This window comes from Canis lupus, chromosome 10 (genome assembly GCF_011100685.1).
Source record: "Canis lupus familiaris isolate Mischka breed German Shepherd chromosome 10, alternate assembly UU_Cfam_GSD_1.0, whole genome shotgun sequence".
Classification (NCBI taxonomy): Eukaryota; Metazoa; Chordata; class Mammalia; order Carnivora; family Canidae; genus Canis; species Canis lupus.
This window is the reverse complement of record NC_049231.1, coordinates 15,547,647-15,573,495: the sequence shown is the minus strand read 5'-3', so window position 1 is coordinate 15,573,495 and position 25,849 is coordinate 15,547,647. Positions and strand designations below refer to the sequence as shown.

General features: G+C 36.3%; 1 long non-coding RNA gene across 5 annotated transcripts in view; it reads right to left on the bottom strand.

The window, feature by feature from the left end:
* The window catches only part of LOC102155615, a 75,209-nt gene extending 72,225 nt beyond the window's left edge, over positions 1-2,984 (bottom strand). For 4 of the 5 annotated variants that reach the window (XR_005365428.1, XR_005365427.1, XR_005365425.1 and 1 more), the window contains exon 1: positions 2,533-2,984. This is a non-coding gene — a long non-coding RNA (uncharacterized LOC102155615). The remainder of the gene's footprint in view (positions 1-2,532) is intronic. The other variant, XR_005365426.1, reaches the window with a different exon arrangement.
* Between the last annotated feature and the right edge of the window lie 22,865 nt (positions 2,985-25,849).

Here is a 25,849-nt window from a genome sequence, read left to right as displayed (position 1 = left end):
AAGGGCAACATTCTCATTATGAAAATATGTTTTATTTTTCCCCCAATATGACAAACAACCTAGTGTGAAGGTGGTAAATCTTCCACCTTTGGCTATTTTTCTCTGAGGCTCTGGCCTGCTTCTTAACTGTAGAAATAACTATCACTTTCCCATTTCTTTCCTTCTCTCAATTTCACGTCTTTCCATAGTTCTCTATATTCACTGTCAAAGACGTGAAAGCTTACGGGCCTCCCGTGTGTACCTCACATGAGAAGTGCAAGGAAATGATGGCATCTTACCTTCAAATCTATGTTTATGAGATTCAAAAATGATTATTTTTAAGTCCTTCTAATTCTGATAGAAGCATACTTGAAAAAAAAAAAACAAAAAACAAAAAACCAAAACACAAAGCTGCTGTGCCTTGTTTCTTATTCTCTCCAGTGTCTGACTTGGGTGGAGTTCCCAGAAAATAAGATCAAGCTGATAAAAAGCTTGAGAGGAGGAAGGATGATTAACTTAAAGAGAAAAATCAGAAAATGAAAACAATGATCTGCCTGTTTAGCAACAGCAGACAACAACAAAAAACAACCCCAATGACCAAAGAAAGAAAGAAAGAAAAAAGTGTGTCTAAAACATGTTTTCTATATGCTAAATGTGCAAAAGGATGGCTTTTGGACAGCTATTGAACTCGCTCTGGGCTGAAGCATCGAATCCTTCCAACCGCATCAGTCAGACAATCAAGAAATCTTTACATTTAGCTGGATCTTTACTGCAGGGGTCTGGGTACCCACAGGCTTCCTTCTGGTCATGTGAAGCTCAATGCGGCCCACAGCAAGTCGTGGGAATCAGGCCCTGGCAGGTGCTTTCTGGGGCTCCTGGTGCCAACAAGATGTCTTTGCTAGGTGAAAACAAATAAGGACCACATTTTTTTCTAGCCTGCAGAGATAAAAGCCTCCTGGGGATTGCTGAGAGTTGGATTGCTGTCCTAAAACCCTTCATTTTGTGCTCTTGTTCTGAGTTGTGTTTTTGTTGTCATTGGCTCCCTCCCTAGGAACTTGCTGTGCGCTCTGTTGGGGTAACCATGATGCGCAGGTGGTACGAGGAACCACCAGTTGATCCGCCAGTGGCCCGGGGGACTTTGGGGTTACCTGTACCACAAGAGGGTGGTGTAAATATTTGAAGACAAGGTGATAGATAGTTCATCCCCCATCCCCCCACCCCCACCTTGCTTCCCTGTTCCATTGGTCTCTGTCTTCTCAGCCTTTCACCTCTCCCCTTTCTCTAGACACAAATCCAAAAATCATTCTGTAAGTGGACACTGCTTGGCACTTCATCAGCTTCAAACGATGCCACCATCGTGGGCAGGGGCTTCGATGGAAGGAGAGTCTTGACTGACCCTCTGGCAAACATTTAGAAAATGTCTCCTCATCCCATAGATAAGACCATGGACTATTTTGTTAGCATTCAAGATGGATGAAATAGAAGGGACAGGGATTGGCTGAAGGTTACTATTCATTTGCAAACATATGTCATTAAAAGTTGCAAAAATACAGTGATTTCAAAAAAAATAAAAAAAATACAGTGATTTCATTTATGAATATTTTATCGAGGAAATTTTTATTGAATCTCCACTATACTCCAAACACTAAGATACAGCAGGGAGCCAGAGACGAAGTCTTGTTCTCATGGAGCTTAGGAGGAATGGGAAAGACAGAAACGGAGTGAATCTATAATAGATATGTATGTCATGTGATTATAAGTGTTGAGAAGGAGCATAAATCAGGTTAAAGAGACCTGATTTTCCCCCTATTCAAGGAAAAGGGTGGTGCTATTTAGATAAGGTGATTAAGAAAGACCCGTCTGAATCAAATATAGAAGCGAGTTTGTATTAATAGAATGGTATTTATCCATTCATTCAACAAATATTTATTGACTGCCTACGAGGTCACAAAATAAGTGTTTTATTTAGTATTTATGTTATACTACGTACATTCTTCAGGCATTAGTTGTTGCCACTCCAGCATAACAATCTCTAATCTCTAGATTATAATAACAATCATAATAATCTCTAGATTAAGGTCTTAGGTTTTGATATCATACACCTACATTTGCATCTTACTGTACTATGGTGTGTAATGAGAAATTACTTAATTTCGCTAAGTCTCAGTTTTCTCATATATAAAATAACATCTATCTTAGTGACTTGTTATATGCATAACTGAAATAACCAATGAGAAGCACCCAGCATAATTCTTAAAACACAATTTACAATTATTGAATATTAGCTATTAAAACTGTTAAAGTCAATGCGTGGCCAGATCTTTCAAGTTAAAAATAAAATATCGATTACGTAACCACGGGAGCACTTATTTTATGTTATTAAAGCCTCCTGCTTATTTTAATGCTGGCATTTTAAAAATGAATAGTTATAAAATAACTGTATAGCACGATATGAAAAAAAAAAGTTATAGCAGCCATTACTTTTCTACAAATGGAAACAAGTTCATTATGAGGCCCCATTTTCAAGATATTAGTTCAAAGTAACCCAATTACTTTCAGAATCCTCTCTCTTTCTCTCTTTTTCTCCGGGTGATCCATTCTGCGAACTTTCCACCCCCAAGATCCTCAGACTGAGTCCTTCTTGTCTCAACTTCAGATCCTCTTGACACTCCTGACTCCATCCTAAGCTAGAGAGGAGGCTTCACCTGTTTTCCTGGCACCACATAGGGCGCTGAGGCTGCTAGCAGCTCCTGATCTTGTGTTGGATAGAACGTGGATAAAAGGTTGACCTTCTTTCTGTGTTACATGCTCAGAATGGAGATAAGTCCATACCCAGGGATTCTCCTGTCCTCTCAGGCTTTCAGTATTGAGTACTTCTCACCCTAGGCCTGGTTTTGGCCTCTAGGTGGGACGGATGTGATGGCCCCTTCCCAAACTACCTCTGGATCACTCCTATCCTAAACTCACTTTTAGCTTAGGCCAGTGGTTCTCAAGCACAAATCAGAATCACCTGGAGGGCTTATGACACCATAGACTGCAGAGTTCTGCACCTGGAATTTCTGATTGAGTAGGTCCCAATGGAGCCAATAACTTGAAATTTCTAAGTTTCCAGGTCACATTAACGTTGTCATTCCAGGACTATGCTTGGGCAACTACCAACCTGGATGAATCCTTAACTTCCTTTTGGGCTGGAAGATCATCATGTTGGATCTTCTGTTCTTTATATTTTATGATATAAACTGTACTTCTCAGTCTTTCAAAATTGACCCTCAATATTTAAAGCTGAGCTTTTGGAGTTCTAAAAAACAAACAAACAAACAAACAAACACAAAAAAAAAAACCCTTTTCTCTCTCACCGAAGTCCAGTTATTACAAATCAAAAGTAGTTTGTCTTTCAGGACAATGGCTTTTCTCCTTTTTTCCTCATTGTCTGTTGTATCTGTTTCAAACTAAGACTAATGAAATGGAACACCAGGAGGAAAGCCAGATTTTTTTTTCTTTTCTAATTTCAAATGTACTTTTCAGTTTGGAAAAAAACAATGCATCTGCATGTATTTAAAAAAAATATCTACTGTTTAAGTATTCTCTATTTTAGCCTTCTGATTGCTAAATATGATTGAGTCACATAACAGTCTTCCAAACTCTGGAGGTATCATACTGTTACACAATTATGTTCTGTTAAATAACGCTTATGCAGATTACAAGTACTTAGCTAAGTTAATATGAGCAACCGTTTACAATCTGTTATATTTTGCTTATGGTAATTTTTAAGAGATTATGTTGGATGCACAAATAAGCTAGCTGAACCTGCTAAATGAAAGCGCATGCACTTAATCCTTTTTCTCTTACTGCATTTAAATGAGACCATAAGAACTGCTTTCTTAAAAGCATATCCCTAAGAGTTGAAATGAACACTCTGGCGATTGAGGAGAGTATCCGTTGGAAATGCAAAAAACAAAAAACAAAAAAACAAAACAAAAAAAACCCACCATATATATAAGCACTTATATACACATGTAAACACCCACTTATTTTGGTAAACTGTGATGAGACAAAGCCAGGTATAACACACACAAAAGATCTCCCTAACTTCATCTGAATAAATAAAGCAATGTATCATTCACTTATAATATTTCAGGCTTTAATCATCTTCTTTTTTTTTTTTTTGGATTAGACATGAAACGTGGGTGTTTTGTGTGTGTGTATGTGTGTGTGTGATTGGTTGTCTGGCAAACAGGCTCACTGTATCATAAATCCAGGGGGTGTGCTTCCCATATGGGTCTGCCCCTTGATCTGCAATGGCCCCAGGTTTTTTGTATGACATTTATGCCTCTGTGGTATCTGCACATAGTTAACATACTTTAATATCTGACCCTGATTATGGTAGTGGAATATGAAGCTAAAAAAGCCAACACATTATTTGAGGAGGACATTGTGAAAGCTGTCCTTCCCTTTGCAGGTGAGGTCACAACTTTCAGGCCATGCCTTTGTCCCTGGAGCTCTACCTCTATTAGCCTCTGTAATATTGATCTACAGAGATTTTCCCCCAAAATGATATCAGCCTATCTCTGATTCCTCCCAGCCAGCTGCCTGCTCCTATTTCTGTTTATTTCAAGCAATCAGCAACTCTTTTACATTTCTACAGGCTGAGTTTCTGTGGTCCAGTCTTTCTTTTGGCCGGAAAATATACTAGCCTCATTTGACAGCAGGTCTAGCAAGCATGGTTATAATACCAATTGATGCATTCTGGTCCAGGATTTTGATAATTTCAACTCCATTTTGCTAATTGAAGACAACATTAACACAGCGCTTGCCAATAAATCGTGTCCAAATACCGAATAAAGGGAGTGACGGTGTTCAAGGACTCGCTAAGCTCTGTGTATGCATTATTATTCTCAGACTCCGTGTTAATCTTCACTGCCTCCCGTGGGTACCACCTAGGCTGGAGAGCTGTTATTTTGCCTGCCCAACAAGCATTTCCCTTTCATTTGGTAAAAGCATCTTGCCTTTCTTTTGGAAGATAAATCTTTCCTCAATCTTCATCCCTGTGATTGGAAGGAGGCTGAGTCAACATTCAACATTAGCAAGACACGTGACCCAGATGTGGTCATTTAGGACACTTTGGTTTCCTCACTAAACTCATACTTCAGCTGCTCTTACATGTGGATTTTATTGTCAACAGGAAAAGGAAGTACTTTGTTTATTTGTTTTTCAAACAGCATCTAAAATGATACCATCTTGGTGTCACTGGTTATCACTTGGCTCTCTTTGCGGCTGAGTACAGTTGCCTGAAATAAAGTCAACAAAGATAAAAGCAAAGATATGATGAAGAGTCATCTTTACAGAACTCTTCTTGAATACCTCACGTGAACACCTACATCAGCCCATATCTAAAGCTCTTTCTACTCTTAGACTTCTCTTTATGGCAGCCAAACACTCCATTTTTTGCTTGCATTGACCTGAATCGGTTTCTACTACCCACAATGAAACCGTATCACAAAGCTCATTGATTAACAGTATCACTAATTCCAAACACTGGCATCAATAACAAAGACAAAAAAGACATTATAGAACCACAAAATTTAGGGCAAGACAGTGATCTATCTCATGGTAAGTTAGTAAACACGCTGCTTTCTTAGCATTAGCACCTAACATTTCATTTGTAGGGCGGCTAAGAAGCCATTTGGTGTGATATTTCCTCTTTAAGCCAACCTCTCTGATAGGGAGGTGGTATATAAATATAAGACACTGTGGTGGATACTGGTGATGAACTGCAGAGGGAATGGATTAGGGTGACAGCTCTGAGCCCTGTAGGTCAGGAGAGAGTTGCTGCTGGGATGATTGTCATTTCGTTGCATTTCATTGAGCCTTTAAACAATCCATAATTTATTGCTTGTCTTCCCCAATGTGTGTTTCCAGGGCAGAGTTAGCAACGTGGACTTTCCCAAACAACTTTATCAAGGTCTTTTATGTCTGCCTGTGAACCCCAAGGGAAGCATTTCCTTTAGGGTCCAAACTCCAGATCCCAGGCTTTTGTTTCATAACTGATCGGTGTGGAAGATGAGGGTGGGAAAGAGTTCATTTTTAACCTCAGTATCTTCGACTACATTAATACATTCAGGAACCGATACTTTTGCTGACTAGAATATTTCCCCAATACGTGTAGACAGTTTTTAAGATCTGAGAGTCCTCTGAATTGAATAAACATCCTTCTAACTCTGGTTGCTGTGCTTATTATCTGGGAGTCCTTGGAATATAAGTTCCTCTCATATAAACTAGAATAATCTTAATACACCATTTTATTGGGTGGTAGCCATTCCTAAATTAGATAGTGCTGATTAGTCTGCAAAACGCGATTTACTAGTATCAGCGTGAGCATTATAATCCAATGTAAACATAATCATCAAAAATGAGTCCAATTCTCAGGCAAAGGCTTTTAGTAATGATTTCTAAGATGTATGATTCATTAAAAAAATGTTCTCTGACTCATACATGCTATATCATGAAATTATTTGCCTGAAGTTACCGCTTGATTTATGTGTTCTTTCTGACCTCTCCCCCTCTATTTCCTACGTGAATACATCACAAGCAAATTATTGGCCATATGTTTCTACTTGTACTCAGTGCCCAGAGTGTGCACATACATAAGATGGTTCCCACGAGGGAAGAAAAATAAAGACCCTTGAGATGAATGAATCTCCTAGAGCAAAGGAAAGATGCTCTTCTCTGGAATTCAACATAGTCATGGAATCAGAGCACACAAGAAGTGATCTATCAGTACAGCCTCAAGGTCACAATTTCCAATTCAGAGAATCACCCAAGGGAGAGTTTCAGAATTAGTAAGTGCTTCTGGGACTGCAGCAGAAAGCGGTGCAGGAAGAAACACCATTTATAAAAGTGAAGAAGCTTCGGTGAATACTAAATTTTTTTCTCCTTTTTGGACAAATGAGAAGTGACAATAATTATGACTTACCGGGGGTGTTTAAAATCATTACCGCTGGTGATGATGATAAGTAAACAGCGTTGCTTAGGCAGGAGGGAGAGTTAAATAAAACAAAAATTCTAAAAGAATATAAAAGAAAGAGATATAAGACAATAAAATTCTTTCCTTACAGAAAAAAGAGAAAAATTAGAGCTAGGTGAGACAAAATATTAAAATTTTAGTATTCAGGTGCTTGGCAGACCAGTCAACTTTAATAAAAGAATGTTTAAGTACTTTCACTACAACAAACATTTCTATCTATTGGGAACATAATTTCATTTATAAACACATAACATTAAACTAATAATAATGCTATTAATGATATGTTACCTTCATATACAGCTTATATATATATATATATATTTTAAATAAACTCTTAATGCCATGATATTTGTCAGTCTGAGAGAGAACAAGAGGCTTGTCAAGACCACAAAGCAAATGAGTTAGAATTCGGATAAGAATTTATATTTCCTAAATACCCAATCAAAGCTTCTCGTATATTATTACATCTGCTCAAATAGGTTTTTACCAATTTCATAAACATTTAGTATATAGAGACTTCCATCTTACTAGGCCTTATTAGTACATGCAGTTCTATCAATTTCTTAAATTCAGGATATATTCCACAAAAGCCAACCGATAATTACGTTGGTTATTATTTGTGTCCTTAGGGACAAAATGACACCAAGTGTGTTCTAAGAATACTTTCTTATTATTCTTACTTGGCAATTCAAAAATTTATAAAATTAGAAACAGTTTGGCTTAATTTGTGGTAAGAGTGTGAAATATCGGAATTCTGTTTCATTTAATCAAAACAGCGGTGGAGCTTTAGTTGGGTAAGTTTCAGGGCATCTTGAGTGCAAAGCAAGAGTTGCCATGTTGCTTTGAGATTGAGACTTAGAAGAGTTGCAAGCATGTGATCACATAGAAAACACAGAGGTAGACAGTTGAAATTAGTCTACAAGATTGGGGATATTCCAGGAATTCCATTTTTTAGACACGGAACTAACAGCTACCTCCATGCTAGTTATAACTGCCAGTGTTGATGTACTAAAAGTGCTACTTTGCCCTGAAAGTGGCTAACCTTATAAAATCTCCAGTGAGCTTATAGATAGAACTTTATTCTCTTGCTAAGTGGTGGTATAATTTTTCTCTTCCTTTCCAATTATTTAACTTAGGTAACTTGGAATACAGTTATCCTACATTGTTGTGACACTGTTCAGTTTATCAACAAATCTGCTAAAATAATTACTTATGTATCTTATTATTTTTTTACCGCTATCTATTCTTTTTTAAATGCATTATTCTACTATTCTTTCCATTAAATCTCATCTCTTTCTCATCTGAATAATTTCTCCAGCTGTCCAGATCCATCTGTATTTTTGATCAAGCTGATTTATTATCTCTAGCTTCTAGCATTTCATTATTACAGATTTGGATGTGCGCTCGTTTACATTTTCCACTGACTGCTTAATGAATATGTTGAATAATACCAATACACATTCTGATCCCTGGGGACCTTCCTTGATACTTCTATCCTTCAATGAGGCATAAAATAAGTGAAGTTTTCTATTTGCTGAGCTAATTTGTATATTCTCATTGTACTGTTATTTGTATGCAATAAAACCTTAAGTAATGAAACCCTCAATTAACTAGTTTTTTTTTTTCCAACTTAACTTTTAAAATGAAGAAATTAATGGCAACATAGTAGCTAGCAGGTATTTTTACAAAACCATCACTTTGCGGAGTCCTAGCTCAATTTTGCTTCAGTTCAGTTTCTTCTGTCTCCCATAGCTACAGTGAGAAAGTTTTAAATAATTAAGACTTGGGTACAGCAATATCCTCAGGCGAGTTATTAGGAAAATATGTTACAGACCATACAGTCAACTGAAGAGAATTGGACCCGCTGAGGTTATGTGGAGGATGCTATTTCAGGTAACATCCCATCCCCCACCTCCAGGCATTTACACATATATGCCCAGAGAGAAGAATCAGTAAATCTTTCAAGCAAACAAAAAATTATGGAGACCCAGATCCTTCTTTCTTTATGATCAGATAAGGTGAGCTTTCTTGCTTAACTTAAAACAGCTAATCTCTGATTCTTAAATTTCTGGTTTCGAATACAAACTTTTGTACACATTTCTGCTGATATATCATAATACACCTGGGCACACAGTCCCTTTCATCTAATGTGTTAAAAAGTTGTACCTCAGTCAACTCCATGGCAGTCTGGCTGTATATAATTCTAAATCTATCTTTTATTCAGAATAAAGGACTGAGCTAAAAGTGAGTCATTGACAGTGTGATGGCCAGGCTCAGTATTACACTGGAGTCTTCCTGCTTCCTCGGGTATAGAGGTTGCTGCTTCCTATGTACCACTTTGCCTCCCCAGGTAAACATCCAGGCAGTGCCCCAACTTTGCAGTCTCTGATCTCGGGCCTTCATCTTTACTGCCTATTTCCATACAAGTTTTTTTTCTTTTTTTTTTTTAAGTTTTATTTATTTATTCATGAGAGACACACAGAGAGAGGCAGAGACACAGGCAGAGAGAGAAGCAGACTCCTTGTGGGGAGCCCAATGAGAGACTCGATCCCGGGACCCTGGAGTCACACCCTGAGCTGAAGGCAGATGCTCAACCACTGAGCCCCCCAGGCGCTCCTCCCTTAGAAGCTTTAAATCTTAGCTATGATTGAGAAACTTGGCCAATCAGATTATCAAGGGACATTAGCAAGCAGGACTTCTTGGGAATGATCATAGAGTATGTTGAGGGTAAGACACACCGATACCTAAAACACAAAATTAACCATCAAATGTGATTTTCATTGTAATAAGCATAGATATGAGGTGTAAGTGATGATGACTTCCTAGATGGAGAAAATAACATGAAAAATAAAAGATAAGGAAGCTAATACATGTTGGCCAACTTATATGGAATTAAAAGTTAGAATAAAAAAAAGGAGATGTTAAAAGGTCACCTAAAATTTCAATTATAAAATCCAGCTCTACTATGGATTATCATGTAGCAAAATCAATTCCCTGTTACATCATTTTATAAAATTATAAAATCCAGCTCTACTATGGATTATCATGTAAAAAAATAAATCGCCTGTTACATCATTTTAAAGATGGTAATTATAAAATTTGAATTGTTCCTAGAGTTTAAATGCAAAAGTAGGTATAAAGCCTCTATCAAAGTGGCTTGTTCATAATAGATAAGTACCCATAAATTTTAGCTACATGCTCCTTTCTATCAGACGGCAATCCTTAGTAGCTATTTCTCCAAATATTTAAACAAATTAAAGCATAATATGAGGAAAGTATGATGTGCAGAGTGACCTAGATTCCAAAGAACTAGGAAAACTATAGTTAAGTCTAAAATCACAGGAGAGAATATCGATAATACGTTACTTCATTGAACCTACCATAGTAGAAATATGGTGGCAGACATCTACCAGAAGCATTTTTCCAGACATGGTATAACACCAGCTGATACAGGTTACTATGGGGTTACCTTACTTTTATTTTATTTAAGAAACAGCTATCTATCTATCTATCTATCTATCTATCTATCTATCTATCTATCATCTATCTATCTATCATCTATCTATCTATCATCTATCTATCTATATTTTAAGTTCTTTGAAATGTTGAGGTCTCTTAAAATTGTCATAGGCCAACCAGGGGACAGTTGCCTGGACTTGGGGAACCCTGACTGTTATTTCTGGTGCTGTGACTGGACAATCACAGTCCTTCTTTTTCAAATCAACAAGATATTTCAGAACCTCTTAAGAAAATATGGTTTCTCATTGTTACCTATGAATATTCTGTGCCTCCTTCTGGAAAGTTAGAGGAAAAAAAAATCAAGTCTGCAGACCATAAATAAGTGGTATAGAACACTACTCTGGAGACAAAAGTAAAGAACTTTTCAGAGAAATTATACATCACTGTGTCACCAATACCTTTGATGTTATAGGAGATGTTATTCTGAGGCAAAATACAGAGATTGACAATTCTGAAATTCAAAACAGCTAGACACTGAATGAAAGGATTTTTAGGAATATCTTATTCAAATTATTTCTCAAAAATATTTCTCTTATATTTTCTTTTTAATGTATATATAAGTGATACAGAAAACAGAAGTCTAGATTGAGTCAAAAAGATATTTCTCCAGGAATGCCTGGGTGGCTCAGTTGGTTAGGCATCAAGCTACTGGTTCCAGCTCAGGTCATGATTTCAGGGTCCTGGGATTGAGCCCTGGGTGGACTCCATGCTCAGTGGGGAGTCTGCTAGACATTCTTCTCCCCCCTTTCCCATCTGCTCCTCTCCACGCATGCTGTCTCTCTTTCAAATAAATAAATCAATAGATAAATAAAATATTTTTTTAAAAGGATATTCTTCCAAAGGATAAAATTTTAAAAGTTTTCATTGACAATGCCCTTTTATTTTTTTGTATCATACAATTAACTATGTCTTAGATTTAATGAAATAGAGTGGTTGCTCAGATGCTATGAAATAGTGACCTAAAATGTATCCTAAAATGAGCATATTTATGGAAACACCAGAATGATTCCTCACTAGTTTACGTATAGCAACCAATAGAAATACCACTGTGAATGCAACAAAGTTTAAGTTTTACATTTTTAGAGATGATAGCATAGGATAGGGAACAGAGAACATATTAAAAAAATTAAGAGGCAATGTAAAGGGACTCATTTCCTTATATTGGGATTTAGATTCCTTAGATGACTCATAGAAGAGTAATTGTGGGATTATACAGCTCCATTTGCTTATATATTTTTGATATTTTATGACCACATCCCATATAGTGGTCTGCTCTGTGGAAAGCATGACTGGTTTAGCTCTTTTTTGTGCAAATAAAAATGCGCAAGGATACTCTTTTTTGTAGTCTGGGGAAATGCAAAGTTACCTCAAAGATGAGGATATTTTTATTTAAAAAAATGTAACATAGTAATCTCACTCTTAAAAACTTTTGAAGTAATATAAAATAAGTCTGCCAGGCAAAGAGAAAGCTGGAAAAAAATCAGAAGAAAATGATTTATATGGCCAAGCATATAGATTAAATGAAAATACAGAGATGCTTAAGTCCAAATTTTCTCAATTGTGGCCTCCATTTTGCACCTGCAGTGTGTGGGCACAATTCAAGCGAGATAACATCTGGCATAGTGTAAATGCAGTAATCAACAATTGCAGAAGCATTTAAATTGTGGCTGCACTTATAGGAAAGAGAGAAAAGGCAATTAGGAAGATGTGAGTCTAAGATAGGTTTAAACTCACAATTTCCACTGAACTCATTCTTCCGATGAAAGACCAGAAGCAAGGCTGTACAGGATTTCAGAGGGAACGTGAGGTCACAAGCTCAAGTCGTTCAGTCATGGAGTGGTGGAGGGAGGGTGGGCTTTGGAGATGATTAGATCTGGTTCCTCATTCCAGCCTCAGCACTTCCTAGGCTTAGGGAGTTGACGCAATTACTTAAACTTCGCATCACGTGTCTCTCACTCATAAAATGAAAATAATAAAATAGAAAGACTGTGGGTTTATAGTGAGAATTATAGTAGAATGCTGTAAAATAGGAAGCATCCTGAACGGTAGTTTCCTTTCTCAACCTTCTTTTCACGTTCTCATTTCTTCCCTGTATCTTATATATGAGGATGATAACTTTTATGTATTTAACTTGACTAAATGTTCTTCAATTTGACTTATAAATTCACATACTCCATACCTTGAAAAATTACAAATCATTTATTCATTCTGAACCATGTATTAGTAGCCTCTCAGGTACAAATTAATATGCTAGGTGCAGGGATTGCAACTGTGAGCACGAAGAGACAAGGACCCTTGTTTCATATAATCTACTGAATGAGAGAGATATTAATCAGACACACATAAAAATAAAGTGACATCACAAATGTGATAACCACCATGAATAAGGGATATTTCTTGAAATGAAATGATGCAAAAGTCAAGAAAGTCAGGAAAATAGTTACTAAACTGAAGGAGGTAGAGAAAATATCTAAGCAAAAGGCAAGTGAAGAACATGCAGGCAATAACAACAACAAAAATGACAACATGAGAAAGGCTTTTTTTTTTTAGCAAAAAAGGAGTATTATATATGAAATCAAGAGAATGTGTTTGTTATTAAACCAATGATATGAATAAAATATTAAAGACCTGAAAAATTTAGAGATGTCTTTACCAGGTTATGGGAAAAGAATAGTAGGGTTCTCCACACAGGGTTGAAGTCATGAGTAAAGTTCAAAAACGTGTTTGCAATTTTGTGACAATGGAAATATTCCTTAAAACTGGTAAATTGTGACAATAATGAACATTTTGAGGGCAATCAGATGAATTTGATTCACAATGATATCTCCAAGTTCTAAACTTGAGGGAGATTTAAAACAAAGCAGGAGTGGGAATACTAGAATTTGGAATGACACCTGATCCCACATACACTCTTCCTCCTCCTGACCAGTCCTACTTTTCTATGTATTTAGTTCCACTGATGTCAGAGAATAGGAAAAAAGAAGAGTTTCGCTTCTAAGCTGGATGGAACTATCATTTCTGAGAGACTGTGCACCAATACAATAGAACAAGTTATATATGTATGTGTGTAAGTTTGTGCATGCGTGTTTATAGAATACTGGTGTAAAAGAAATAAAGCTATCAAGAAACAGTCCAAAATCTGAGCTAGATGATGGATATTTCACAAGGTTACAAATTGTAAGAGAAGGATGAAAGTGATTGTACTGTAGACCTCTGGGGTGGACACCATAAATTAATGTCTTTCATCTAATCATTTATGTATTTATCCATTCACTTATCCATTCATTCTATTTGCCATAAGACCGTCGAGAGCATATCATGCATGAGAAGTTTGTCAGTCATGGAGCTGCACCAAAACGAGAGTCATCATGTCCTTAGACCCCGTAGAATGTACAGTTTTTTTATGGAATATAGACAATCACAGAAGTAGTTACCACGCTTAGTGTAGGAAACAAAGAATACAACGAGATCAGAAAGTAGGGCATAATGATCTAGGGTTGGGGGAGGAAGACAGTGAGAAAACTTCTGAGAAGTTGGCTTAACTTTAAGCCAAGTTCTTACCAAAGAATGGGAAATAGTCAAAATTTGGAGAATAGGTGGTAGGCCTCTTCATGCAAAGCTATAGCGTGTAGAGAGAAAGCCTGTAGCCTCGGCAAAGAAGTTCAATATGGGTGGAACATGAAAGTACAAGTTGAAATGTGAAAAACTTGAAGATGGAAAGGAAAGTTAGAGAAGGTAGAGATTCCCATGCCGCAAATTAAGAAGTTGGATGTATAGTCAAAGCAACCTTTTGTTTTGTAACTGAGAAATGGTTCCGCAAGCGCACATCATGATCAGAGTTGCATTTTTGTTTGTTATATTTTAAAGATACTTTAACAGAAAATTTACATGGATAAGATTTTTAGGAGAAAAGAAACAATGGACATAGAGATATCGATTGGTTTTAGTGGAATTGGAGAAAACAAAATAATTAGGAGGTATGTTGAAATCACTGTCTGCAAGTCAGCATAATTGATTCGGTATGGGGTTGGAAAGAATGATTCCAAGTTTTTAACTGTAGTAACCCAGGATGTTGTAGAACCAAATACAGAGTAAGGGAATAATTACGGAAGAGACAGTTAGGAGAAGGCATAATAAGCGTTGCTTAGGTGGAGTTTGAGGTGTCAATCAGACATCAAGTGGAAATTTCTAGTGAATAGTTAAGTATAGGGATCAGGAATTGAGGAGAAAAATCTGGTGTGGAGTTAAAATGGAGAGAAAAATAGCCATTAATGAGATAGTGTTCACAGCCTTTCCTCTGAAAGATGCAGCTTTACGATGGCTTCCTAATGCTGAATCCCGGAATTAGATCAATCCTGTCTACGGCAAATATTGCAGGTTGTTTCAATGAGCTTCTCTTCCGCTAACTTAGAGGATGGAAAGGTAAAATTTCATTTTTCACACTCTTGAAGCTAAGTTTTCAAAAGTGACAATCTTCACCAAACAGGTTCCCATGTAAGACTTGGGAGGCAGGACTAAAATTATAGGGCAGAGGCCATGTGGCTTCCCTAGCAAGCAAAATTAAAAAAAAAAAAAAATCCCTTTTCCTTCTCTCTTTACAATTTTCCCCTCCCCTCCCTCTGCCCTCTCCACTTCCTTCACCTCCTCTTTCTCCTTTCCCTCTTTTTTGTCTTCATCTTAGTCTTCTTTTTTAATAACAACTATAAAAGGATCTGTGCTCTCTAGCCTATGCAGGATGTCAGATGGAATATTTCTGTTGTGTGGTTGGATAGTTGCCTACTGACATTGCTTCTGGAAGTTCAGCATGTAAATTTAATGTCTAAACAATAATATCTTTAAATATATTCTTTTTTCCCCTTTCTATTTTAGTTACGAGAAGATGGTATTGTCAGCCATTAAAAATCCTTTACTAGCTAGAACTAATTAGGTTTTGCTGGAGTCATTACTGGGTACACATTTTGCAGAGCTCAGTGCAAAATAAAAATGTTGAGACTCCTTATTAAAAAAATATGAAGAATTTCAAGATGTCAACCATAGAGCACTAAATCAAACAGTGGGAGCTTCTAAGCCCATAACCCTGTGCACCTGCATACTTCACACACCCATGAAATCAATCCCAACTGGAATATTAAAATATATATATATATTTTTTGTCCATTGATGGAAACAGAAGGTCCATTCTGGAAGCAGGTATTTTCAGGCTCCACTACCCTGTAGCTTTACCAACTATAATAGTTGATAGTTGCTGGGTCAGCAAAAAAGAGATAAGATAATCATTCCTTAGCTAATCACCAGCACACCGACAAGTGTCACATGCTATTTCACCATTGGTCTAAATTGGCACTGGCTCCCTCCAAACTGAAGGAAATAATCGGAAAATATCAGGAAATAATTGTGTGCTCACTGATATACATCTGCACAAGTCACAGGAAGTGCTGGGAATTCCCAGGACTCCTAATGCCAGACTAGAGACTTCACTATCAAACTTATCAGAAGGACATGTCTTCTGCAGTCAGAAAAATACAAAAGATGAAGACGAGGAGGAAAGAGTTGAGCTGTGTGTGCCTCGCGCCCCTTTCCCTAACTCCATAATCTGATGATTCCCTCTTTATTTATTTTTTTTTAAAGCACATTCTTTTTTTTTTTTTTTAAGTTTTTTTAATTTATTTATGATAGTCACAGAGAGAGAAAGAGAGGCAGAGACATAGGCAGAGGGAGAAGCAGGCTCCATGCACCGGGAGCCCGACCCGACGTGGGATTCGATCCCCGGTCTCCAGGATCGCGCCCTGGGCCAAAGGCAGGCGCCAAACCGCTGCGCCACCCAGGGATCCCTGATTCCCTCTTTAAAGGAAAGGAAGGAGCAAGAAGATTGAGGTAAATCTAGAGCATTATTCTATGGGAAATTCATTCATATGGAAACTAAATGCCATCAGAAATGAGATTGCTTGTCAAAAACCCCTTCGCCTCCAGGATCCTTCTATCAGCACTGTTCTTGGAAGTCTCCAGGGCACCAGGAATGATAAGAAGCGGGTATTGTCTGAGAGCAACAGCAACATTTCTATGTGAACCTGATGTCCAGCTGTCGTCAGTAAGATACCTATGTGCTCCGAACCCTGAACATTCAGGAAGAAGAAGGGAGTGGGCTGCGTAATATGAAATGGCATCTTAAATACTTATATTTTCAAGTTGCCTTCCCAGAAGAAGCATTGAAAAACTGTTTTTTTGTTCATTTTCTGTGAAGGGAGAAGGCTGGAGTTTACCCATTACTGTTGATTTTAATTTTGCAGATATTTGACATTTTGTTTATATAATCTAAACTCATCCTAACAGTAGTTAAAATGTGTTTATTAACGTAAAACTATTTCAGACAAAAATATAGAATTGCAGTGTGTAACAAAACCAAGGATAAGTTATTTATTACTATTTGATGTTTCAGACCATCTACACCATTCTCTTCATTGATGGAGCGCATATAAGCCCCCCAAATGTTGTCTCTTATGAAGATTCAAGTGCTGGAATTTGACATAGCTACGCGTCTGAGTGATATATGATGGTGGTAGTAATAGCACTTGGCATGATTTCAGGAGATTTAAGGTTTATTTGGTTCAGTCTCTAGATGTGTGACCTTTAAAAGTCACATAATGTCCCATCAAACTGTTCTAATGTTTTATTCAGGGTCACTTTACTCCTGACTTGCTCTGATCTTTATGTAGTTGGTTGTTTCAGCACAGATTACAGACTTCCAAAGATTTTGTCTTTTTCTCTTTTACTCCCACTCTCAGTCACATGTAGGATTTCAATGCAAACTCCTTGAAAAGTTTTGGGTTTCCTAATATTTTCATGCTCATATGCTGCCTAAATTAAAAAAAAATTGTAAGACTAATTGTGTGTTAGATTACCTATCACACTTGCCACAGATTGGATTTAATTCTTACTCACCAGGTCTCATTTTAAGGATATTAATATAAATATATTTTAATGGAGAGAATAGGAAAGCAGGAATTTAACACAAGGAATAGACAAATAGAAGATTGTAGGACTCAACTCCAACTAGAAGAAGCTAGGACACTTTACTTATAAGATGTCCAACCATGGACTACTAATTTTTGTCTTAATATTTCCATATATTTTGTTAAAAAAATTATTAACTAAAACTGCTAAAATAGCCTTTACTTTAAAACTAATGATAGAAAAAATCCTATATAAAGATATAATTGGGGTGTGCTTCATAGAGAAAAAGAAAATATTCATACTGCCATTACTTGCCTATTGTATTATCTTATATATAGTGAATTATTCGTATTGCTGAAAATTTAAAAAGCTTCTATAATTTTATTTCTGTTAATTTTACTAACAACACAGTTGGTAATTCTCTAACTGAAAAGATTTTTTTCCTTTAATTTTTTTGTGTTTTAAGATATAGTAAATTATGGTAAATTATTTTTTCCAGTTTTGGACTAATTCACAGACGTCAAGTAGTCAAAATAGAAGACATGTTTACCCAGAGAGAGATCAGGTAACTGATATACTAAAGGTCTTGTCAGAGCACTTACCACTATGAGCTAAACCCTCAAAACACAAACCCTAAAAATTCAGCTTCTGAGAACCAAGTACATAGTCATTATGTTCATGTGAATTTATAACAAAAAAATAGTAGGGCTTGATCAACAGACCCAAAACACAGAACGCTGCTAAACATTTGTAATACTTCAAAAATATTTTAAAAATAATAATCCTATTTATATATAATTACCTCATCATCCAGATATGTATAATTTTAACAAATGAGCATAGGAGGAATGCGATCTATCAGCAAAGTATTATAATTAAAAATACCCTAATCATGGAAGTGAAATATCCTTATTATACCAAAAATATCAAAGAATATATAGTTTTAGCCTGAGATTCTTACTGGCAGGAATCTAAGCCCTAGAAAAGATGCATTTCCCCAAAAGATAGGTGATTTTCTGTTAAAGGTGGAAAAGAAGCAGTGTGCAAAGAGAATGTAGAAATACACAAAATTGTCCAAATGAAACTTACCTGCTTTATACTGATTAATCCAAAAATTTGTTATAATTTTCACAATGTTTATAATTATATATTTATAATTTTTATTAATAGTCTTAATTAACTATTTGCAATAGTTGCCAAGATATGATTAAGTCTTGATTCTTGGGTTATCCCAGGGTATGCAGAAAAAAGGTATTCTGTTCTCCCCTTCCTGTTGCAGTGACAACAGGCTATTCCAATATGGCTCATTTTTTGGAAGTAGTCGTAATAAAAACTCTAAAATTCAGTGGTTTGTCTTATATTTTAATTCCAAAAAAATAATTAACTTACAAAGCACATTTTATGACAAACTACCGTTAAGATACAAGTATTTTGCAGTGTGGCAACGTCTTAGATGTATATTCCTTCAAATTGTCATTAAAAACTCAATGTTTTTACACTTATAAAATATTTCTTTTTATTTTTTAATATTACTGCATTTTTCTTAAGAAAAGATCTTATTTGCTTATTTGAGAGAGAGAGAGTGAATGAGAGAAAGCAAGTGTAAGCGAGGTGAGGGGGAGAAGGTAGAGAGAAGGGAGTGGGAGACCCTTTGAGATCCCGGGATCCCTGAGATCATTACTTGAGCCAAAGGCAGACACTTAAAGAACGACTGAGCCACTCGGGTGCCCCATATTCTTAATGAACTATATAGACCCTGTCTCTTTTGAAGTTTTGTCAAATTCTTTTCCCACTAAAGTGAATTTATTTGACTGAATTTCTTGTGATATTTGTAAGGTTGGTTTTATTTTATTTATTTATTTTTAAAATTTTATTTATTTTATTTTAATTTTTTTTTGTAAGGTTGGTTATTTGTAAGGTTGGTTTTATTTCATTTATTTATTTTTTAAAATTTTATTTATTTTCTTTTTATTTTTTTGTAAGGTTGGTTTTAAATAACGTTTTTGCCTCCCATATGGAAAGTCGGTTTGGGGTTGACATTTTCATTCATTTGCAAAATATTGACTTTCGAGCAAATTTAGATGAAAGGATATGATATCAATATTAAAGTGGCTTCTTCAATTAGCGGCTTGCCGTCTCTGGACAATGTGTTATGTCATTCCAATCTGGCCAGTGACCTAAGAGCAGAGCAGCTGTTTAATCATTCACAATCCCCTTCCGTGTACTGGCAACTGTCACCGTTTCTTCAGTAGTTCTGAAACATGTCTTATAAGGTGACAAGACTTTATTCTAAGTAGATTGTTGTGTAATAAGAAATACTAGTCAGGTTCTGTAGCATCAACATAAGAATGTTGGTATGTATGAGGGAGAGGGCCTACTATGTGTTTTCTTAGGCTCCCATTTAAAATTCTTAGCAGCTGTTTGAGGGAGATTATTAGTCTCATTCTACAGATGTGGAAACTGAAGTTGAGAGGTTGAGAAAATTATTGCCTGTCAAAGACAAGCCTATAGGCAGGTGCTCCCATTGGTCTGATTCTAGGTCAAACCCAAGGGTGGTGGGAAGATGTAAACTCTCTTAAATAAACAGTGGGACTATAGGACCACAACAACAAAAAAGTGTAGTCTTCCCATTTCCGGTAATAAAATCAATGGTTTCTCAACTTGTTCCCAGTATTTTAGCAAAAGATTTACTTACGAATCTCAAGCAATTTCAATGAAAGCCCAACTGATTCAGAAATTTTTATCTCAGCACTAAATAACGAAAGTCCTAAAAAGCAATTTTAGAATCACATTGATATAGTACTGGCGCCATTATGTTTACAGGCTGATGGGGTCTGAAACTAGGTATTTTTGTGGATAGCAGTACTTTTCACCAATCGCATGAAACTAATCATCAGGTTTTAAGTTAACCTGAAAACTCACCCAGACATCTGCCATGTAAAAAGGAAAAAGGCACAAATCAAGGGAAAATTGGGGCTGAGTTAGTAACAGACTTATCTTTGAATTGTCTAATTTAGTTGAGTTGCACCTTCGAATACTTTTCAGCAGTACAGCTTTTTGAAGTGAATTTCCTCTTCGGCCAAGAAAAAAATAAATGAGTAGATGAATAAAGGAAAAATGAGGTACAGGAAATAAATGAAAACTTTCTCATATATCTTCCATCTACCAGGCACAGCACAGTTATTTTGTAGTTAACAATCCCCAATCCTTAAAGCCATGGCAAGATTTATTGCTGAATACTGAAGATGAAATAATACTTGACGTTACGCAAAATATCATATATTGTAGGTATCAAATTACTGTCATTTAAATAAATTGTAAATCAACCTTCTTGTTCCTCAGACAGGGATTTAGCTGCTGTAAATCACTAGGATCTTCCTGCTTTTCCACTGAGCCATTATTGTCTTTTATATTCTAACAATTATCATGTGACTCCTCTTCAAAATAATAAAGAACCACAGAGGAAATCCTCTGGGGGTTTCCCAGAGGCAGAGTATTTCTATTTTTCCCTTCTGAGGCCACATGATGATTCCTCATAGCACAAGTCAGTGAGCTTTTCCTTAAATGGTGAGGTAGTGAACATTTTAGGATTTTTCCAGCTACAGGGACTCTGTCACAATTATGAAATGCAACCGTTGCAGCTGGAATGCAGCTACGAACAATAACTAACCAAATGGTGTGGCTGGAATCCAATGAAATTTTATTTACAGAAACAGAATAGAATTTACCCACTGATTCTAGTTTGCCTACTCCTGTCATGTACAGTAGCTTCATCATACCTTCCAACTGGCCAGAGTACCGCACTGAAAGTTTTTCTCACTCTCTCCAAATTTGCCACTGCCAACAATTTGCCTTCCTCTCCTTTTGCTATGAAATTCTCTTCATATTGATATCCCGGTCATTCTTCAAATCCCATCTGAAATTCACCTCATCAAGCACTTCCAATAAGCATATCATGTATATATTGGAATATCATGAACTATTCCATTCATTAGGCCATCTTTTCTCTTGATGACTTATAATAGTGTTTGCTATTTTTGCACTTGGAATCCTTTCTTTAAGGATTAAAGAAAAAAAACAACCTAATTTTTAAAATGGGCAAAGAAAGTAAATAGACATTTTTCCAAAGAAGACATACAAGTGACCAACAGGTACATGAAAAGATCACTCTCTCTAATAATCTGGGAAATGCAAATCAAAACCACGATGAGATATCACCTCATTAGAGGTGTTATCTGTTAGAGTGGCTGGTATCGAAGGATAAACAGTGAGTGTTGGTGAGGCTTTGGAGAAAAGAGAACCCTTGTGCACTGTTGATAGAAATGCAAATTGGCGTAGTCAATGTTGTTTTCAATGGAAAACAGTAGGGATGGTCCTCAAAAAAAAAAAAGAACTACCATATGATTCAATAATCCCATTTCTGTATGTTTGTCCAAAGGAAATGAAGTCATTTATGTCTTCATGACATGAAGTCATGAAGTCATGTCTCTTAGACAGAGACATCTACACTCTGGTGTTTATTGCAGCGATATTTACAATAGCCAAAGGTGGAAGCAACCTAAGTGTTCATCAATATGAATGGACAATGATGTGAGAGAGATACATATATATAATTATTATATTTCACTAATATATTAATATATTTTAATATTGAAATAATATATAATGAAATAAATTATTCAAATAATATATGTAAGGAAATATAAATAAAATATTATTCAGCAATAATAAAAGAAGGAATTTTTTTTTTAATTAAAAAAGAAATAAAAGAAGGAAGTTCTGTCTTTTGTGACAACATGCATGAACCTACTGGGCGTTAGGCTAGGTGAACTGAGTCAGACAGACAAAGGCAAATACTGTATGTTTTCACTCGTATGTGGAACCTAAAAGAGCAAAGCTCATAGAAATAGCAAAAGGGTTGTTGTTAGAGGCAGAAGGATAGGAGAAATGGGAAGATATTGGTCAAAGGATACAAACTCCCAGCCATAAGATGAGTGAGATCTGAGGATCTAATGGTGACTGTAATTAACGGTACTATATTGTATATACTTAAAAGCTGTTAAGAGAGCACATCTTAATCGGAGGACAAACATTATATGGTCTCATTCATTTGGGGAATATAAATAATAGTGAAAGGGAATAGAGGGGAAGGGAGAAAAAATGAGTGGGAAATATCAGAAAGGGAGACAGAACATAAAGACTCTTAACCCTGGGAAACGAACTAGGGGTGGTGGAAGGGGAGGAGGGCGGAGGGTGGGGGTGACTGGGTGGCAGTCACTGAGGGGGCACTTGACGGGATGAGCACTGGGTGTTATTCTGTATGTTGGTAAATTGAACACCAATAAAAAATAAATTTATTATTAAAAAAGAAAGAGAGCACATCTTATCATGACACATACACAAAAATCTAAATTATCTGAGGGGTTGGAGGTGTTAAATAATTTTACTGTCATGATCATTTTGCAATGTACACATGTGTCTAATAACCATATTGTATACCTTAAACTCATATATGTTAATGTAAATAATGTCTAATGAAGCTGGGTGGGGGAATGTAAAGGAACCCAAGCATATGGTATGATCCTCTCATTTGGGAAACATAAAAATCAGAGAGGCTAAGTAACTTTCCATGACCGAATGAGGAAAAAGCAATAGTAAAGCCCAGCTCTTTAACATTCTACGTTAGTGATCTTTATCAAGGCTGTAAAAATCTTAGCATTACATAAGAATTCCCAAGAAGATATAACTCAGCATTCCATCAAGTACAAAAAAGTCCCTCTATCGGTTTGCTAGAAATTAATATCCATTTTCAATAGTTCCAATCACAGGGAAATAACTACTGACATGCTTCTACTTAAAAATAACTTAGTTTCCAAAAGGACCTTTGTGAGTCCATTTCCTATTAAACCGAAATGACACACTCAAATTCTTTGCTAACGTACGCAGAGTTGATGAAATGGTGATCTGGTGAAAGCCTTTGTTCTTATTAACAAAAATTGTGAGTAGAAAGTAAAATGAGAAGCTTCATTACCTCCTATGGAGATATGTTTGTGGTTGGACAGGTATAATTGTGATTTCTCATATTGAGTAAAACCATCCTTGCTATAATATTTACTCACTTGCTTTTGCTCTACAGATTTACTTTCACAGAGTCTTATCTCACTTTTAGATGACAAATATTCACATATTTGAGAAATTTTGTCATGTATCCTCTAATATATTTTTTCCAAATTAAACATCACCAAGTGTACAAGAACACTTCTAAAAACTGGCATGTGTGTATGTCATTCTTTAAAAAAAAAAATAGTGGTTTTCACAGTGGCAAGTGGTCTGAGCAGCACAGGATGGAGTTAGCCTCTTGTCTTCCACGATTTGTAAGCCGGGATTCTCTTAATACAGATTGATTGCATTAAAGATACTTTCCTTTGCTCAATGGTAGTAGTTTACATATATTCCTCACCCTTTAAGTAGATTTCAGTAAGTTAAAATCAGAAATAACTCAGTTCTGTTTCATAACTGATTCAGAAACGATTTCATCTTCTTTCCTAGTCAGGTGTGCATTCAACAGATCCTTGAATTTCATGCTATAATGTGGACTTCTAAGTTTTATGATTTAACCTCATTTGCTGTCACTGATGTGGCTGGAGGTCTTTGGGTTTAATTTCCTAAATCACTGGACCACTCTTCAATAAAGAAAAATTCTTTTATGAGTGTTAAAGGCCCTGGAAAAGAAAGTTCAAAAACAAATGTTCTTTTTTGAAGGTTTCACAGTAATGTCAAAAACAGGACAAGGCGCCGTGCATTAGGATTTATATTTCACAAGCTTTTGCTAGGATAAGCATTCTTTAGAAGGAACTCTAAGGGTTCTGAAGGTTGAGGCTGCACTGCGCTTGCTTTTACACATAGTCATTGACCAAAACTCACCATTTATGATCTAAAGTTCTGAGAACAGTCTCCAAGGCTGATGATCAGCCGTGAGAGAAGCTTAAATGTATCAGTAAGTCTCTACCTGAGCTCCGTCTAATTTATTACGTATAAAGTCAGCATTTTGCTGAGTTTATGTAAATAGCTTTAATCTGTTTCAGCTATTTTAAGTATATTCCTCTTTATAAATATTATAGATAAAAATAAATATTAATATTAAAAATATCATTTCGAGAGAATGAAAGAGGGCAATTACGCGGACAGATACATGTTTAGGTGAAACCTAAACAAATAAAAAAACCCAAAATTGGAGAATATGGGAAAAGTATCTTATTCTATCAATGACACAGGACTTTCTTACCAAACCATTTCTTTCTCTCTCTCTTTTTTTTAAAGGCTTTACTATTTATTCATGAGAGACACAGAGAGAGAGGCAGAGACACAGGCAGAGGGAGAAGCAGGCTCCTCGCAGGGAGCCCAACATGGGACTTGATCTCGGGACCCCGGGGTCACACCCTGGGCTGAAGGCAGGTGCTAAACTGCTGAGCCACCCAGGGATCCCCCTTACCAAACCACTTCACTGGAGATCCAGAAATAAGCGTAGAGTTTCCTAAGCCTTCTAAATGAGTGTGATGCAGGCCGGAGCCACCGCATCAGGGCTCTTATCTATAGGACCCACAGATTAAACTCATTTGTAAGCCTCAACTCTGACCTTCTAGTCCCATCATGAGTGGTTCGTGGCTTGTTTTGAACAGTAGTGACCAAGTACCACTAAGCTGGACAAAGGCTTCCAGCATGAGCTTAGGTTTCAAAATGGATGTGACTGAAGCAGTGGCTGCAATGGTCACACAGCAACAATCCTGTAATTTGGGATTCTAGAGTCTGATGATCTCAGTTGTACGTCAGTCATTTACCTCTTTACAACAGAGACCTATTTATGCCATAATGTGTGTGAGAGGGGAGGAGAGTAAGAACGAATAAGAAGAGGCAGGGGGAATAATGTAATTGTTAATCTACGTTGGTTTGAGAAAATATCCCCACTTTGGGTTCAAGGGACAAAAATTTACATGCTATTATATAAATATGGCATTTCAAGGACTGTATATTTCAGTGGACAATTGTTTGGACTCCAGGAAAAAAAAAAGATGTTAATTAACTACGTGGTATCACTGAACAAGCACAAACACATGCACACACACACATTCACACTCATTCACTCCAACAATGAGAGAAACTATAGAAAGACCCATACATAAAATTAAAAAAAAAGTATTGAAATGTAATTCCAAGACCTTACTCTTAGAGTCTTTTTGCTATATATAAATATAGGGACAATAATAACCAAACTGTGGAAGGAGCCTCGGTGTCCATCAACAGATGATGGATAGGGAAGCTGTGGTCTGTGTGTATAATGGAATATTCCTCAGCCATTAGAAACGACAAATACCCACC